General features: G+C 40.9%; 1 protein-coding gene across 1 annotated transcript in view; it reads left to right on the top strand.

Moving 5' to 3' along the window:
* Nucleotides 1-354: 354 nt before the first annotated feature.
* PLA2G4A (phospholipase A2 group IVA) overlaps nucleotides 355-17,268 on the top strand; it is an 84,693-nt gene continuing 67,779 nt past the window's right edge. Inside the window, exon 1 of the mRNA XM_026703242.2 lies at nucleotides 355-800. The gene's annotated coding sequence lies outside the window, so the exon portion shown is untranslated. The remainder of the gene's footprint in view (nucleotides 801-17,268) is intronic.

Genomic DNA, 17,268 nt, shown 5'->3' with positions numbered 1-17,268 from the left:
TTTTCCTATGCAAATTTGTTTTATAGCTGGCCTGATGTTCCCTTTGGGCTTTTCCTGCTTGGGTGTCACCACTGTCCTCATGAAGTTCCCTTTCCACACAGTCTAATATAGTGGTTTTGGTTTTTCTTCGTCTTCTTCCCCAAATAGGCGTACACGCAGAGAGGAACCTTAGACCTTCAACTAGCGTGGAAAGGGAGTAAAGGTGCTAGAAAATGTCATCCAAGATCTGGTCCACCTAACCCTCTGCACCGCCTCAAGTCGTCGGCTTTCGCGACCCGGAAACGAAACATGAGGAGTAAGTGAAATCAACCACTGACTGGGGCAATTTTCCAGGACGTTTTTCCCCCCTGAAACGCTATTCCCTGTTTTTATTGAACCAACAGGTTGTACCTTCAAATGCTCACGTAGAAGCTCATCCCACTGACTACAGAGGAAGGGAAACAGCAACTTCACAACGAATATACGTGGGGCTGGCTGGTCGGCTTCCCCCCACCTTCCCTCTCCGCACCCTGCAATCCCGACCCCTTTCCACGTGCGCTTCGCCCACCGCCGGCCCTCACTCCACGCGTGAGTGACGTTGGCAAAGCGAAGTTCAACTTTGAGCGCCTCCTTAAACCTCTGGGACCATCTGACTCCACAACTCCGCCCACCCGGCTCCCGTTGCGAATGAAAAGTCAGCCCAGCCCAGCCGAAAAAGAGGAACGTGGGAGTGGGCGGAGGACAAGCCAAAGAAGAATCCGATATCGTTGGATCGTGAAATGCGACATCCTCGGGGCACCTAACGCGCACCGGCCACATTTGTAAGCCATATGCTTAGCATGCTTCATTGTAGCGAGGATTGGGAGAGCGGAAAAGCTTCTAAGGTCTAGGAGAATGGCATATAGGAGAGAGTTAACAGTCTTAGCTGTTGGGATAGAGAAGCCTTTTGTGCTTGTTGCTTAGAAAGGAAAAGGCGCTCTTTATTTTATTTTATTTTTGCCCGGCTTGAAAAAAATAAAAATAAAAATCAAAGTTAGCTCCGTCTTGCTAACTTGCTGCAAGTTCGTCAAATTGAACGGGCCGATTTTAGATTACAAGGCAGGAGAAAGAGGGCTTTTTGTACCAGGAGGAGTTGCGACATGTTCATGTATTTGCGTAGCATATTTTAGCCCGGGCGGGGAAAAAAAAAAAAAAGTTGCCAGAGTGGTGATATTGTGACTTTTACGGAACCGAGAATAATCCTCGGGGCTTGGAGGTTTGACGATCCAAGGAATTCTAGTTCTAAGAACCGCAGGCGATTTTAAAATGCGTGCCCTTTGGAAGCGATTTTTTTTCCATCCATCGGGCTTGCTTTTAATGAAATTGCCTTGGGAGAGAGGGCTGTAGTGGCAGGGTTTCGCTGAGACGAAACTCGATAATGTGGCAATGTCGAGGTCGGGAGAGGAAGAACCAGTCGTAAACATAGGAATGTTATTAGATGAGACAGTAAACATGTTCAAATGCGAACAGAGGAATCAGGGTTAGAATCCTTAAAAGATTCTCATACCTGGGAATAAACTCTGTTGAATATATATTACTCATGGGACTGATGTATTTGTGTGTAAGCAGATTGATGGATATTTGTCCCTGCTAATTCAAGGGTCAACATAATTAGTGGAGGACTTATTAATGTTTCCCCCAGTTTATCTGTGACCCTGATATTTCACTTGTCTTTTCTGATTTTTGATAAAACTGCTCTTATTAGGCAAAGGTAGCATGTGAAATGGTCCAGTTATACTCTAGTCAAATGTTTATAGTTATGACAAACACCAGGTAGATTATAGTATGATTACTACAACAAGAAGGAAACCTTTGGAATTGGGTAAGGAAGTCTTGGGTGTTCTAACAAATATGATGGACATAAACACACACACACACACACAAATCAAAAGATTGATTCTCTACTATTTTATTTTTTTGAAATGTATTATTAGATTTATTTTTATTTGCCTTTGTTTTTTGATATCTGACATCTGCCCGGCAAAAGCTCTGCGCTCTTTGGGGGAGGTTTTTCAGAAGTGGTTTGTCATTGCGTCCTTCCTAGGGCTGAGTGAGAGTGATTGGCCCAAACTCACCTAACTGGCTTTATGCCAAAGGCAGGACTACAACTCATGGTCTTCTAGTTTATAACCTGGTGCTTAACCACTAGCCCAAACTGCTCATTAGTTTTATATCTCACCTTAATTTGTACAGCTTAAGGCAACATGCTGTAATCGTAGTACTGCTTCCTATTTTCATTACAACAGTAAAACTGTGAAGTGGATTGGGCTAAAAAAAAAAAAAACCCACTCCCCTAACCCTAATCCTAGTCATCTTTCAGCTCTGAGATTGGGCTAGAACTCACACTCTCCCAGTTTCTACTGCAGTACCTGAAACATTCCATCAACCCAGCTTCTTACTTTTACTTTTCTGCTGGGCTGTTGTGCAAACTTGTAGGCAATGCTTCATTCTTTCCTAATAATGGCTACAGCTGCCCTGTAAGCTGCTGTTTCTGCTTCCCACTTACCTATTTTGTAATTATACAAAACAACCTAGGAAAAAAACCACAAGGCACAGCAAGCAGGAAGTGTGCATCATATGCCTTTGAATTTGCCTCCAGTGAAAAAAATTCTGGGAAAACTGTATGACTCTTAAAAACTTCCCAGCTGATAGTTCTACATTGGTTGTGTTTAGCCTGGAGATGAGAAGATTGTAGTGATGAATAATAACTATCTTAAAAAAGCTTAAAAGGGCCATCATGCAGAACATGGGGCAACATTGGTTTGGGTCTTCCAGAAGATAGGGTCATCATATGTCTTTGAATTTCAGTGGAAACATTTCTGGGAAAACTGTATGACTGTTAACTGTAAAACTATAAAGATGAGCAAGGGAGTAAATGGTGACAGGACATCAGGAAAAATGTCTTAATGGTAAAGAGTTTTTCAACAATGGACAGACTGTTTCAGGTGGTGAGGCAGAGTCTTCCACTGAAGATGTTCAAGCACTGGATTGGTGGACAAGGAATTGGTCTAGATTAGGCCTGTCAAACTCCAAGTCCATGGGCCGGATGCGTCACATGCTGGCCACATCCACACCTGATTTAGTGAAGGGGAAAAAAAGTCCTAATACGTCACGTGATGCTGCAGTGACAATATGAGTTTGACACCCCGGTCAAGATGATCTTCAATATTCCTTCCAATCTTTATATTCTGTGATATAGACATCCAGGAAGATATTTATGGATACCACATTTCTCGCCCTGGCTTAAATTGTCAGAATTGAAAATGTGTGTGTATATACTGTGTATTCTTTCTCTCTCTGTGTATGTATCCCCTAAGATTTTATCACAGGATCCAGACTTTTTATTCTGAAGAAAAGAACAGTCTGTGAATCTGGAGAAGAAATCAGACTCTAAACTGAATAGGCCGAGCAGTTTCCCAAACAAGGAAGATACTTCCTTCTTCTCTTCTTCTCTCAATGCTCATCATTTTCTGAATGTTACAACTCATGGTATGCTGGGGAATGCAATAACTAGTATGCAAAGAAAAGAAGGTAGAAGTTATTTCAATTTTTTGTGTGCTTTCCATTGTGGATTTAGGACTGCCAAGGCATCACCCAATCACACGTAACCAAGAGATTGTGAGTTCTAATCCTGTTTTGGCTATGAAAACCAGCTGAGTGACCTTGGGCCAGTCACTCAGTCTCAACGCAACTTACCTCACAGGGTTGTTGTGGGGAAGATAGGAGGAGGAAGGAGTACTGACATTTTGAGTTGTTTATATAAAGGTGGGCTATAGATAAATATATCTGTAGCATAACCTTCATACAATCTAATTGGAGAGGGTCAGAGAGGAGGATATTGTCTTCTTTTTACCATGCCATCCTCTTGTGCTACATTATCAAAGAGAAAGAAGGAAGAAGTTGTAAAGTGTGAAGGCAATCCTCTTTTATCTATCCTGCCTCTCTGAATGTGTCGTGCCCCTGTCAGAGTTTGAATTCGGGGAGGAAGATGAACAGCTGACAGGAAGTGGGAGTGTGGCTCTGATGGCTGTGGAGGAAACCGGGGAAGGGCAAAGTCCGGCTGGGCAGAGCAGGGGTGGGGTAGAACAAGGGAGAGGGAGTTCAGAGGAAGACCCAGGCCCACTCCCCTCTTCATCCTAGGGCATCCAGGGAGGAATGGAGAAGAGAGCAACGTGGGTTGCATGGCTTACGGGGAAGAAAGGGCCCCAATTCCCTTCATTAGCCACACCTGGAATGAAAGTTTATAAGAACTGAATGCTGATTGCGGCAGTTGCTGGGAGCAAACATGACTTTATGCTGTGTTGACTTTGGTTATCTGTGTTCCTGGTGTCTTATCAATTGTGTTGATTTATTGCTGTGCCTTCATGTCTGGAATTCTTGCTCCTGCCCTGCCAGACTAATTACCTCATTTTGCCTTGATTAGACTTAAAAGTTACAGTTTTTGTTGACCACGTTTTGGACGTGATTCTCTGGAGGCAAAGGCTGTTCTGGGAGAGTTTCTCCAGCCAGAAGGTAATCAGACATTGGGGGCAAAGTTGAAGCTAATAAAGGGAATCCTACTGTGATTGTGTTGCCTTTGTGCCATGCCCCAGGTCATCACAGAATGGAGCAGATAAAGATTTAATTCAATAGACAGACATCCCAGTTTTGGGTTACCAGGAGATGGAATTCAGAAGAGAGGGAACAATTTAGCTTTCTCCCTTGACCACTCCAATTGTTGCTTAATCCCCAACTCTCAACTTCTTTGCCCTAGCAGTTTAGCCTACCGTATCAGGTAAGAATCCAGATGTTGAACAAAAGAAAACTTTTCTGTATTTGCATACCTTATTGCTCCAAGAAGCAAGCAGAACCTATAGGTTGAGGCTGAGAAAGCAGTGATGATTTGGGGCAGGAACAACTGCTGTCTCCTCAAAACTATTCAGTAGAAGGGTTGAATAGTTTTTAGTAACTCATCCTTTTGATTGCTTATCCTCTGCCTCCCTTTTAAACTCCAGCCTTTTTGTATTGTACTGCAAGGAACTGGTTTTAATTCAAAGGGAATGAATGAAATAAAGCTGCCTCTCAGTCATCATTTTCTCACTAAATTTTCTGGATGGTTGAGCTATTTAGGCCCAGTCTTATGACCATGACAACCAAAAAGAGTTTATAGATAAGCAAGAAGGAAGGGCCTGCCCCTTGTTTGACCAATCATCTATTCTGCATTAGTTCAGCCTTCTAAGTTTCCTCCTGTGTGTAACATTGTGGTCCCACCTGCAGGTAGGGAGGATGATCATGAAAGGTAGAAGCTACCACTATTTTGTCTTGCTTTTTAGAATTTGCTTTGTTTTTTTTTTCTCCAGCAGGTATTGCAAAGCAGGGACTATGATTAGTTTACATAAGCATTACCTACAATATGTCTCTGAAGAAAGCTTGGCAGTTGGAATAGACACAGCATTTTTTGGCACCAGTTTGGAAGTGGCTTGTTAATGCTTCCTCTGAGATGTTTTTTAACTTGTGAGATAGCTATGTTTAATGATGTTTTCCTGAAAGATAGCCTGTCTGAACAACCAATGACATTGACTCAAGCAGTGATTGTGAGTAGTATTTATGCCACAGCTGTTGAACTACATCCATGTTGTCCATGCAGTAGAAAACAGTATGGATGTGGATATAGTACTAGAAAACAAAACTTAGTATATATATAGTTAGGAAGAATTTATCTTTCTTCCTGTCTATTGGTGTTTCCTTTCAAATAGTCCTTCCTTGACTGGCTGTTAATGCAGAAGTTATTTTTTTTAAATGGCTGGCAATTGCTCTTAGAAAGAATATTTGCAGTGGAGTTTAAGCTTAATGTAAGAAGGGTTGAAGTCACATACTCAATCTCTCTCTACTGCTAATACAGATTTAGGGAACCAATTTCCTGAGGGAATGTTCATTCATCTTCTGTCACTTATTGTCCAAAAGACAGGATGATTGTATTGTTTAGAGGAGACTGTTCTTTCATACAATGGCAAGCAGAACAATAATTCTTTAAAAGAATGGCGAGCAAAGCTATATGTTCCCTATCAAGGAAGGGCTGGCATGTTTTGGTAGATTCCTACAATATATCAGTTCTTCATGCCTTAATAAGAAGCTGTTAATGTTGGAATTATGCTGTATTGAGCATGGAGATAGAGGGAGAAAATATACATACTAGGACAAGCTTGATTGCATGACTGTTTATATCTTGGGAATGGTAGAACCAAAGGACTGTTAATGTTCCTGTAGGTATCAAATGTGTGAGATTCATGAATGAATTTGTAGTCCTCAATGGAACTGCATAGAGGGAACTGTGCAGTGGGGTAGGCAGAGTATTCTTCAATATTTTCATCAATGATTTAGATCAAAATTTCAGATAACACTATGCTGGTAAGAATAGCTTAAGATAGACTTGACCCCTGGCCCTGTATAACAAAATGACATTCAACATAGAGAAAAGTAAGGTTCTACATTTAGGCAAGAAAAGCCAAATACATAGATATAGTATAAGTGGTTCCTGGCTCAATAGTAGTAACTGTAAAAGGGATCTTGCAGTCCAAGTGGATAATCCCTTAAATATAGGCCAGCAGTGTGCTGCAGCTGTCAAAAAAGCCAACTCAGTCATAGGTTGCATTAACAGATCCAGGTCACATGAAGTGTTAAAATTACTTTATAATACCTTGGTAAGTCCACACTTGGAATATTGCATCCAGTTTTGGTCACCACAACCTAAAAAATGATGTTGAGACTCTAGGAAGAGTACAGAGAACAGCAATAAAGATGATTAAGGGACTAGAGGATAAAGCATCTGAACAGTTGCAGGAATTGGGTATGTTTAGTTTAACGAAAAGAAGGAATTGTGGTGACGTGATAGCAGTGTTTCAAATCTAAGGGGCTGCCAAAAAGAAGAGAAGGTCAATTTATTTTCCAAAGCACCTGAAATCAGGACAAGAAGCAATGGGTGGAAACTAATCAAGAAGAGAAGCAGAACTAAGGATAAATTTCCTAACAGAACCAATTAACCTATGGAAGGGCTTGCCATCAGAAGTTGTGGGTGCTCCAACACAAGTTTTTAAAGAAGAGATTAGTCTAGAAGACCTCTGAGTTCCCTTCCAGCTCTGTTATTCTGTTTTTCTGAATTTATGCTATTAAGTAAACTTGGAAAAGTGCAAGTAACCTCTTAAAAGTTTATTGCTTGGACAGCAACCCACTCTTACCTTTAATTGTTTAGTTTTGTTCAATTTATATAGATTACTAATCTATTCTTCAAAAGTCTTGGTAACTGCACTTCCACTCTGAAATTGTTTTGGTGTCAAATTGTATGTCTCAATACTTGAGCACTATCTTGAAATAGTGAAAGAGAAAGAGAAGTATTAAGCAAAAATATTTCAAAATTTCCTTGTGTGAAAATTTTTCCTGAAAAAAAAAAAAGTGGAGCACTCACTCCTCACAACATTGTTAATACTTTTTTAAAACAAAGAACTCTTGATGTTAGAACAGATTTCCCCAGATTCTCAATTTTCATCAAAGTATTCTTTCTTTTAAGCACCAAAGTGAATGTTAAATGTGTTCAAATAGAGCTGTGTAATAGATAATTGTAAATATCCTGTCCAAGGCTAAATTGGTGCAGAGCTGAATCTGATTTGCCATGGCAAAGATTAAAGCAAGGGTCCCCAAACTTGGCAACTTTAAGACTTGTGGACTTCAACTCCCAGAATTGTCCAGCCAGCCAGCCACAATCTTAAAAGTTGCCAAGTTGGAGACCTCTGGATTAAAGGAACAAGCTGTCCCACTTCACCCAGGTTTATAAGTTCCCTAGGAGGTACCACCCGGTAATTAGAGAATCTATTCTAGGACTTCAGCTGTAAATCTGAACAATGGCAAGTGCGGGGGAAATCAGGAGATTCAGGCAGCTCAAATGAGCATAAAGATTTATTGCAAGCTTAAGCTCTTTACAAGAATTGGACCATGTAACAGTCAAAGAAAATGAGTGTGAAATAAGGGAGGCATTCAAGGTGGGGTGAACTTCAATCTTTTGTGGGTCTGTAGTGATTCGTTACTTATGACACGTTTGATCCCTCCCTCAGACTCAGCCTGGTCATCTCCTATAAATATGCTCTAATAAATGTCTAATTCATCTTTGATTTAATAAACAAGTATAACAACATAAAGGTGCAAACAAATTTGTACTTCAAATTGTGTACAGATATTAAAACATCTAATCTGAAAATTTACAATACAATAATGCATATACAACATAACATTTCAATCTATAGTAAAAGCCTTACTTTTTGTAAACCCCAATGGTAATTTACTGTAGCTGAATAACATATTGTTGTAATGAATGAGTTATTGTGCCATAGGGCAAACAAACTCATGATGAGCAGTTTGGTTCTTGTAATAAAGCTATTAACTAAGAGTAAGTCCCATTGAAGTCACTGTGTTATAATTCCAACTACAGGATGGTGTAGGCAGCTCACTCTAATGTTTAAAATATATTTCATCATTAGCTGCACTGCATTTAAAGTATTATTTGAACAATATGATATATATTGATGTATATGATATATCTCTCTATAAGTCTATATCATCCATTTCTCTACCTACCTATCTACCTACCTACTTACCTATCTAATAAAGTAACACTTTCAATGGAGTGGATCTAATGATGATATGCATCTAATAATTATATATATAGGCCATGCTGTTAAGTTACATACAGGGAATCCTCAACCATTCTAAGTTACAGTGACACTGAAAAAAAAATGGCTTAGACTGGTCCTCACACTTAAAACTGTTGGAGCATCCCCAAGTGATGAAAATTTGGGCGCTTCACATTTACAATGGCTGTAGCATCCCAGACTCGTGTCCAAGCAAAGTCAATGGGAGAATGACTGCCTGATTTGCTTAATAATTGTAGTGATTCACTTAAATCATGGCAAAAAAGATTGTGAACTTGGGCATGACTCACTTAACAACTACCTTATAAGTAGCAGAAATAATTGCTGAAGAATAACATTCTGGTCCCAACTAAGGTTATAAATCAAGGACTACCTATATAATATTCCAGGTGAAACAGGCTTCTTTAATTTTTGATGTAATCGTGTTACTACAAGACACATTTAAAAAAGACTTTAATATTGAGGGAGTGGGAACCTACCACTATTATCATATTTACTGAAAAATGTGGCCCCCAGAATAGCTGGGAGCCAGGTAGCATATAAATTTAATAAATTATAATCATTATCATGCTCCTGAAGAAGAAAACATAGGGAAAGGACATTCATTAACTTGGAGAACTCCCACATTTCCCCAAAGTTTATTTAGTGGTCCATGTTTTCTGAAAGTTTGACAAACACTGTTCTTGTCAAGGGCATGTGCACAAAATGGGAATGAAGTGTCTTCAAATAGACTACAGGGTGAGTGTTGATATATCAAACTTAACTATACAAGTTAGACAAAAATGGGTCCTTTTCCCCAAGCCGTATAAGTAACAATATTTTGTTTAAATTTACACATGATTTTCATTTCCTGGTTAGCTGTGTCCAGAAATTCTTTTTATGTTAGGTTTACATTGTATGTTAATAGATACATAGCAGCTGGTAGGATGGAGGCGGCGGGGGGGAATCAATGTTAACAAAAGACTGGGTAAGTGTTATCAGTTATTATGTTTAAGTATGGCATGTGAGCACTGTAACTGATGTACGGATCCTTTGAACTCTACGGATTTGGTAAGGCTTTTGTTCTCCAGTCATAAATATTTGCGTTATATGCAAAAAAACAAAACGCCACCCAGACTTGGCTATAAATATATTCCTGCTTTTCTTAGGCAGAATAATAACTTTTTGTTGGAGTCTTGCCATAACAATAGCATAATTGTTAGAATAAGATAATGTTCCAGAAGCGGAATTGCCCATCTGATCAAAAGTCCAAATATGAATCCTATCTTGGAATGTTCTATGAAAAATTCAAGGAGATGTAAAAATTGTATTGGAGGATAAAAGCTTGAAGTCTGTATCAAATTCCATCCTGCTGTCTAGCCAGGGAACCAACCTCCTTTCTAGGTCTGATAGAGTTGGCCCTGATCCTACCTTATTGGCTCCCAACAAACAGTAGAACAGTGGCTCCTGACTTTTTGGGCACCAGGGACTGGTTACAGAGAGAGAGAAGTTTTTCCATGGACTGGAGGGGGCTTGCATCCAGCAGATGGGGTTTCACTTGTTTGTGTGGACTGGTTGCTGGCATGCCGCAGCCCACAGAATCAGGGTTTGGGGACCTCTGTAGTAGAAGAAGCTGGTATTGCTCTGTTTACTGGTCAACGACTTGACAAGGCATTTGGTTAGAGAACCTTTTGGTTTATAAACTTGAAATTAAGTTTTCTTGCATTTCAGCAAGAGTAATGATTTATTGGAATTAAGGGTCAAGCTTGGAACTAGTTACGCAGACCTATGAATACCCAGGAAACATAGTTTAACTGTGGAATAGCTATTATGAAGGGATTGCAATAACTGCTGTTATATCAAAAGCAAAACCTATTTATAGCAAAATCGGTGTACATACTCTTCATCTCCCTCTCTTGGGAGAAGCTGCGCACCAGGTTGGAATAGTCTATTTTTTTGGACAGGGCATTTCATGTTTCTTGGTTTAGTAAAGGATAGCTTTGATATTTTATTGTTTTTCTCTGACGGTTTGAGAACCAACTGTCACACAAGGAATATTTATGATCAATAAGCACACATGGAATGTTGATAGTTTGTAAGTGTTCTTACAAATGGTTGTTGTTATGAGCATCACACACCTTAAATTAATCATTTCCAGGAATCATAAACTATGAGGGCTGGAAATAACCTTCATCACCGTCTTGTCCATTGAAAGAAATTATTGTATAATTTTGGTTATCTAACCCTCTGTTATTGTGTTGCCTTCAGTTTCATACCAAATAGTCGCTTCAAGTAATTATTGCTATTTCTAATGGCATGCTAGATAATCTTATAAATAACTAGCTCTATATCTGTGCTTCGCTGTGAAACTATGTGATCGGGCTTAGTTTTGGGGGAGGAAAATAAAGAGAAAAAATCCTGCTTCTGCCTACCAGCATCCATCGGTATTCATCTGGCTAATGTCCTGTCAGTGTGTGAGAGTTGAGGGCTGCTTGGAAACTGAAACAGTAATTGCTGTGTGAGCAAGAAGGAGATAGCAAGGAGCCTGGGTGTGGCTTAGCTCAACTGTTCTGTCCTAAAGCTGGTTGCTGCTGTGAAACTAAAACTGAAACTGAAATTCCTCTCCTCTGTTTGTGTAGCATCAGAGTGTGTTAATAATAATATATGAAATACTAGATGCTCTGATGATCATTTCAAAAAATCCTTTGTTAATGAGCACATAGAAGCCAAGAGGAGGAACATACGTGCCAAATTTCAAATTTGTAGGCTTTATGGTTCTGGAGATTTTGTGATGCGTGAGTGGTATTTCGCTTTTATATAGAGAGATTTATTTATTATACCTGGTTTGGTACATTTGCTGTTTCATTTTTCAAGGTTTAACATTACACTAGCAAACTCATCCAAGAAAGAACATGGGAATACAATCCTGATATGCACAATCCTTTTTCTCACATATTATTATTTTTCAGTAGTAACTTCATCATTCAGGCTGTTCAAGATGTTAGAATTGGAGTCTTTCGCCCTTATAGTTGTGATAAAAGGATAGATCAGACCCATTGGTTTTAATAAGATAATGGGGCCTTTTTACTTGGTTAAAATTTTATGTTACCCAGCATAAATCTCTTATCTCTTTGATAAGCTTCCACCTCATGTGCTTTGCATGATAGGTTGACCTCCTGCTCTCTGTGACAGCCCCTCAAATATTTGATGACTGCTATCATGTTACCTCTAGCCCACTTTGTTAGATTGGGCATGCTCAGTCTAGTTTATGTTCAGCCACCATGTCACCTCTAAGTGGTTTAACGTAGGGATTGGCAATTGTTTCAGATAACAGATACTACTCATGATTTCAAAAAAATAAAAAGAAAATTTAATTAAAATGTTAAAGCAATCAAATTTGATTTTGGTCTTGTTATTTTGACCACTTTATAAAATATGTATTTATTTATCAAGGTTTTATAAAGGATCTCAATGGGTGTTGCATTAATGTCCTTTGGTTAAAGACTGTTCCAAAGTGCTGTGCAGTGTCCTACAGCTTTAGGGATTTAATGCAGTAAAGAACTAGTTGTTGGTTTGAATGAGATGTTCAGGGACAAGAAAGATATATGTCCTTGTTATGATCAGTGGAGGAAAGGGATCTACGTAGTTCTGTTAACTTCCCAATCTGCAGGAGAAGAGGCTGGGGGCTGAATGAAGAGAGGATTCAGCCTAGAATTGTTACATGTCCACAAATGTTCCAAGTCCACCCCTCCCCTTGAATTTTGTTGACTTTTATCTAGAGCCAATTTAGTGCTTACCTAGATGGTGACTAGATGGTGCATAGACACTAGCAGTATAGCTGTTTGTATATTTATTCATAAAAATTGGGTCCCTTTTGCAGTTACTAAAAACTTCAGCCTGCCACAAATTGGATAACCATGTGGTAGGAATTAACTGTGGACTGTCCTAATTGAAATCAAGATATTGTTCTGCCTAACCTTCCTGGAAATTGAGTCCATGAGTTCTTATTAATCTTAATTATTACCCTCAGTGATCACTTTCTTTTACAGAGTAGGATATACTTGCTAATTACTTGATAGCTTATGTTGCAAGCTTGCTTGTTGTGATATTGCAATTGCATAACTAATTTGTATTAGTGTGTATTGCAATTTTTATTTTAATATGCTTCTATGTACTTCCTGAAAGATGCCATAACATATTAAAATGTTGCAAGTAGATGTTAAAGATATTTTCAGTATAACTGTCTACTGAAACTAGTTGCTAAATAGACTGTTTATTATGTAATAATAAATCTGGGTCTCTAATTCACCATTTTGGCCTGTAGTTTTTCATTTCTTGGTGCTGAAGTGAGCGATGAAAGGTGATAATGCTATTCTTCAGCATGCTTATGGGAGAATCCACACATATGGGTTGAATCTGCCCTGAGATTGAGTCATCAATCTTTGCCACGCCTCTTCCTGTAGGGCCAGGAAGTCCCCAGGCCCTAATCATGACTCAGTCTTTGCTCAATAGAGATGTGGCAAAGGTTGGCTCCAGTGATACTTTGGAAAAGCAGCATTCTTCATGGTGTGGATTCTCCAAAAGGTTTGAAAAAGAAAAGGCAGGCAACAATTGGATTCAAAGCTTGTTTTTCGCCCTGTTTATTGCGCAGCTTTCCCTGAATCACCAATAAGGGCCCCACAGCCAGGCATAGAGGGGACAGCTCTTCACTAATTTCCTTAGGGGGTGCGCTGAAGAGCCACAATTGCAAGATCCTCCTGTGCACCCATTGCGCACCCAGGCTTGCCCAGGTTACTCCGGTAGGGCCATTTTTTGCTTTTACCGCCCCACAACTGATCATCAGGGCTAGTGGCCACCATTTTGTGGTGAGTTGTACAGGCAACCCCAGGAGACTGGTCTTGCCGCCACTGCCACTACCCAGGGGAGAAGACCTGGGACAAGGACTGCCCCTAATTGCAGGACTAAGGAGGAGTGAGCCATTAGTCTCTCCTCCCAATGCAGTCTCAGGGCTCAAGCTACACCGTGGCTGATAACTCAGCTGATTGTGTGGAGCCCAAGCATGCTAAGAAGTCCTCCAGGAAGGCTGGATCTGCAAGCAAGGATCTGCAGCAGACAAAATAAGGGCAAAAGCAATCTACTCCAGAAAACCTACCAGGACCTACCTGGTAGGTCCTTAATCAGCCAGATCAGAGCAGAACAAGTGGTTCCCTTGGCAGTACTATCCCAACTCCTGGGAAAAATGATATCATGCATAGCCATAGTTCCATGGGTGCGTTTACACACCAGAACCTTGCAGTGGTTTCTCCTACCATTCCAAAGGGCAGGGATCAGCATGTCCAATGTCAAGGTTCGTGTTCTCTTAGATATTTTCAGATCACTCAGATGGTGGGTTTCCCTAGCAATGACCAAAGGAACCCTATTCAGGAAGCCCATTTGCATCACAGTAACTTCAGATGTCAGTCTGTTTGGACGGGGAGCCCATCTACAGGCACAGATAGCACAAGGACAATGGTCTCCCCAAGACCTGAAACACAATATCAATTGGCTAGAACTCCGAGCTATCCACCTAACTCTAAAGCAATTCCAGAGCTCGGTCTCTGCCCAGCATGTCTTGATCCTGATGTACAACGTGGTGGCCAAAGCACATGTCAACAGGCAAGGAGGGATCCACTCCAGATCCCTCATGACTGAAATGGAACAATTGGGAATGTGGGCGGAAACTCACTGTCCATCAAAGCAGAGCACATGTCGGGGGCAACAAACACTTAGCAGATTACCTGAACAGGACCAAGGTAGACAACTCAGAATGTGTCTCCATCCGGATCTTTTCAATGAAATGTCTCGAAAATTTGGATGGCCGATACTGGACCTGTTTGCCATGCCAACAAATACCCAACTCCCCCAATTCTTCTCCATATTCCCAACTTCAGGGGCAGAAGGGGTCAATGCCCTTTGCAGCTAATGGCCCAAGAGCCTATTTTATGCCTCCACTCCACTCCCCCTCATTCCAGGGGTGATAAGGAAAGTACTGCTAGAACAGGTGGAAATTCTGCTCATCTGGCCCAGATGGTCATGGTACACAGTCCTGGTAAGCTTGTCAGTGCCCTGTCCTTGGTGGATTCCTCAGGACAGGATCTTCCTCAGCCAGGGAATCTTGGAACATCCAGAGCCCAAGTGGCTCCAATTGTCCTCCTGGCACTTGAGAGGAGGATCCTGAGGAAGAACAAAAAGTGATATGGACCATCCAAGCTTCCAGGAGACCTTCCACCAGTAGATTATATGAAGCTACCTGGAAAACTTTCTGCAGGTGGTGTGCCAGGAAAGAAATTGATCCCATGATGGTCTCAATTCCACAGATCTTAACTTCTTGCAAGACGGACTTGATAAGGGCTTCTTACCCAGCACCCTATGCAGACAGATAGCCGCCTTGTCCACAGTGCTGAATTATGGAGACCTAGACTCCTTAGCCCCACCATCTGGTGGTTCACATCTTCATCAAGGAAGCAGTCAATTTCAAACCACCTACACTTCATAGGTACCCCACCTGGGACCTATCTTAAGTCCTGTAAGCCCTCACTCTGGCACCATTTGAACCTATGCAGTCTACCAGTCTGTGCTACTTAACACTGAAAGTCACCTTCTTAGTAGCCATCGGAACTGGCAGTTCTTTCGGTCCAAGAAGACCTCTGCACCTTCTACTCCCAACAGAGTTGTTCTACGCCTGGATCTCTCCATCCCTAAAATTAATTCCTGCTTCCGTAGGGCTCAAGAAATTATCCTACCAGATTTGGCATACACTGAACATAAGGAGGGCTCTTCACAGGTACATTAAGAGTACTTCATCGTATTGCAGGTCTGAAGCCCTTTTTGTTTCATTTCAACCCTTTGCCATGGGTACCAAGGTCTCATTGTTGACCATAGGTCGTTGGATAAGGGCGTGTATAGCCAAGCCCTATGACACTCTATCTCTTCCCGTACGCAGTTGAGTAACTGTTCATTCAACAAGAAGTGCAGCTTCCACAGCTGCCTGGGCAATGAAAACCTCACTTGAGGACATCTGCAGGCCAGCGACATGGTCCTCCCCATCTCCTTTCATAAGGCACTACAAACTGGACAAATATACCCCAGCAGATGCGGCCTTCAGCAGCAGAGTACTACAATGAGTACATACAGACAAGAGTTCACAGGACCAGAATTCTTCCTGCCCATAGGGACTGCCAGCTTTGGTATGACCCATATGTGTGGATTCTCCCATAGGCATGCTGGAGAATAGACATTGTCTTACCTGAATGCAGTTTCTCAGCATGCCTTGGGAGAATCCACTCCTACCCTGGCAACTATCTGGTCCAGTGTCCAGCTGGGAGGCAAAGCCAATGCCACAAAGAAGATCATCAGGTGGCTGCGCCTTTGTCATGGCTGGGGCCTGGGGACTTCCTGGCCTGACAGGAAGAGGCATGGCAAAGATTGATGACTCAATTTCTGGGCAGAAAGGCAGATTCAAGCCATATATGTGGATTCTCCCAAGGCATGCTGAAAAACTGCGTTCAGATAAGAAGACAACGCCTATTCTCTTTATTTAACATGTCCCTTATTCAGAATTCAGAATTTCTGGGATTGTTCATATCTGTTGGATAATTCAAGATTAATTACCTTTATGTATCATTTAATGGCTAGATTACATGCCAACAATTTCCCCTCTAAAAAGTATAAGAATGATTCAGCTTTGAGATTAAAATCAGAATCTGTGGAAACTGCTATACAGCTTCATTGCATTATTTCCTTGAAAACAGACTAATGACTTAAGCCGTTCTAAATAATCCATACATTGAGCGCTCCTATTTCCTTTTCTTTCTTGTTTGGGAGTTTGGGAAGAGATTTTCAGAAAAGATTTGATTCAGATTTGCCAGGTGGGATCCAAACAACTGTAAAGTAGCATGGCTTTTTTCAATAGCAATTTCCAGGGTCAGGTTTTAAACTCATTGAAAGATCGTAATTTCAAAAACAGATGTGTCACATAGCTTTAAAGAGCTTCTTGTGTGATTATCTGGAGCCAAATAGAATACCATCTTTTTTACTTTTGCCAGTTCAGTAGTCTTTTTTGTGTGTATACAATGTCTCCTTATGATTCATAAGGGAAATTAATGCCCCTAGAGTCAATTTGAATTAGTATTTGTTGTCCTCCTCAACTGATGCCCTCTAGATGCCCTTTGCCTACCATCTATGTAGTAGTGGTATGCTACCAGTTCAGTCCGGTTAAAAAAGCCTCTGACAATCAGCTGAGAGGAGGAAGAAAAGCCTCCCATTTCCCCCTGCACTTTTCTCTTCTTTATCCTCTCAGCTGATTGGTGCTGCAGGCCTCAGCTGGTGTGTGGAAAGCTGCACGAGTGCATTAGGTGTGTGCACACACGATCACTGAACTGGTAGTGAAACAGGTAGGATCCCACACCTATCCATCTATGCTGTCTGTGGATGAGGCTATCCTTGAAAAGCATTTGGAAGCTACAACCAGTAAAGAATGCAGAAACTTAGTTCTAGCTTGTCTCGAAGTACAATTCAAGGTGTTGACTATCAGCTTTAAAGCCCATTACGACAT

This window comes from Pseudonaja textilis, chromosome 3 (assembly GCF_049901715.1).
Source record: "Pseudonaja textilis isolate UNSWEBS1 chromosome 3, rPseTex1.2, whole genome shotgun sequence".
NCBI classification, from domain to species: domain Eukaryota; kingdom Metazoa; phylum Chordata; class Lepidosauria; order Squamata; family Elapidae; genus Pseudonaja; species Pseudonaja textilis.
The sequence above is the reverse complement of the archived record's forward strand: the minus strand, read 5'-3'. Positions and strand labels throughout refer to the sequence as shown.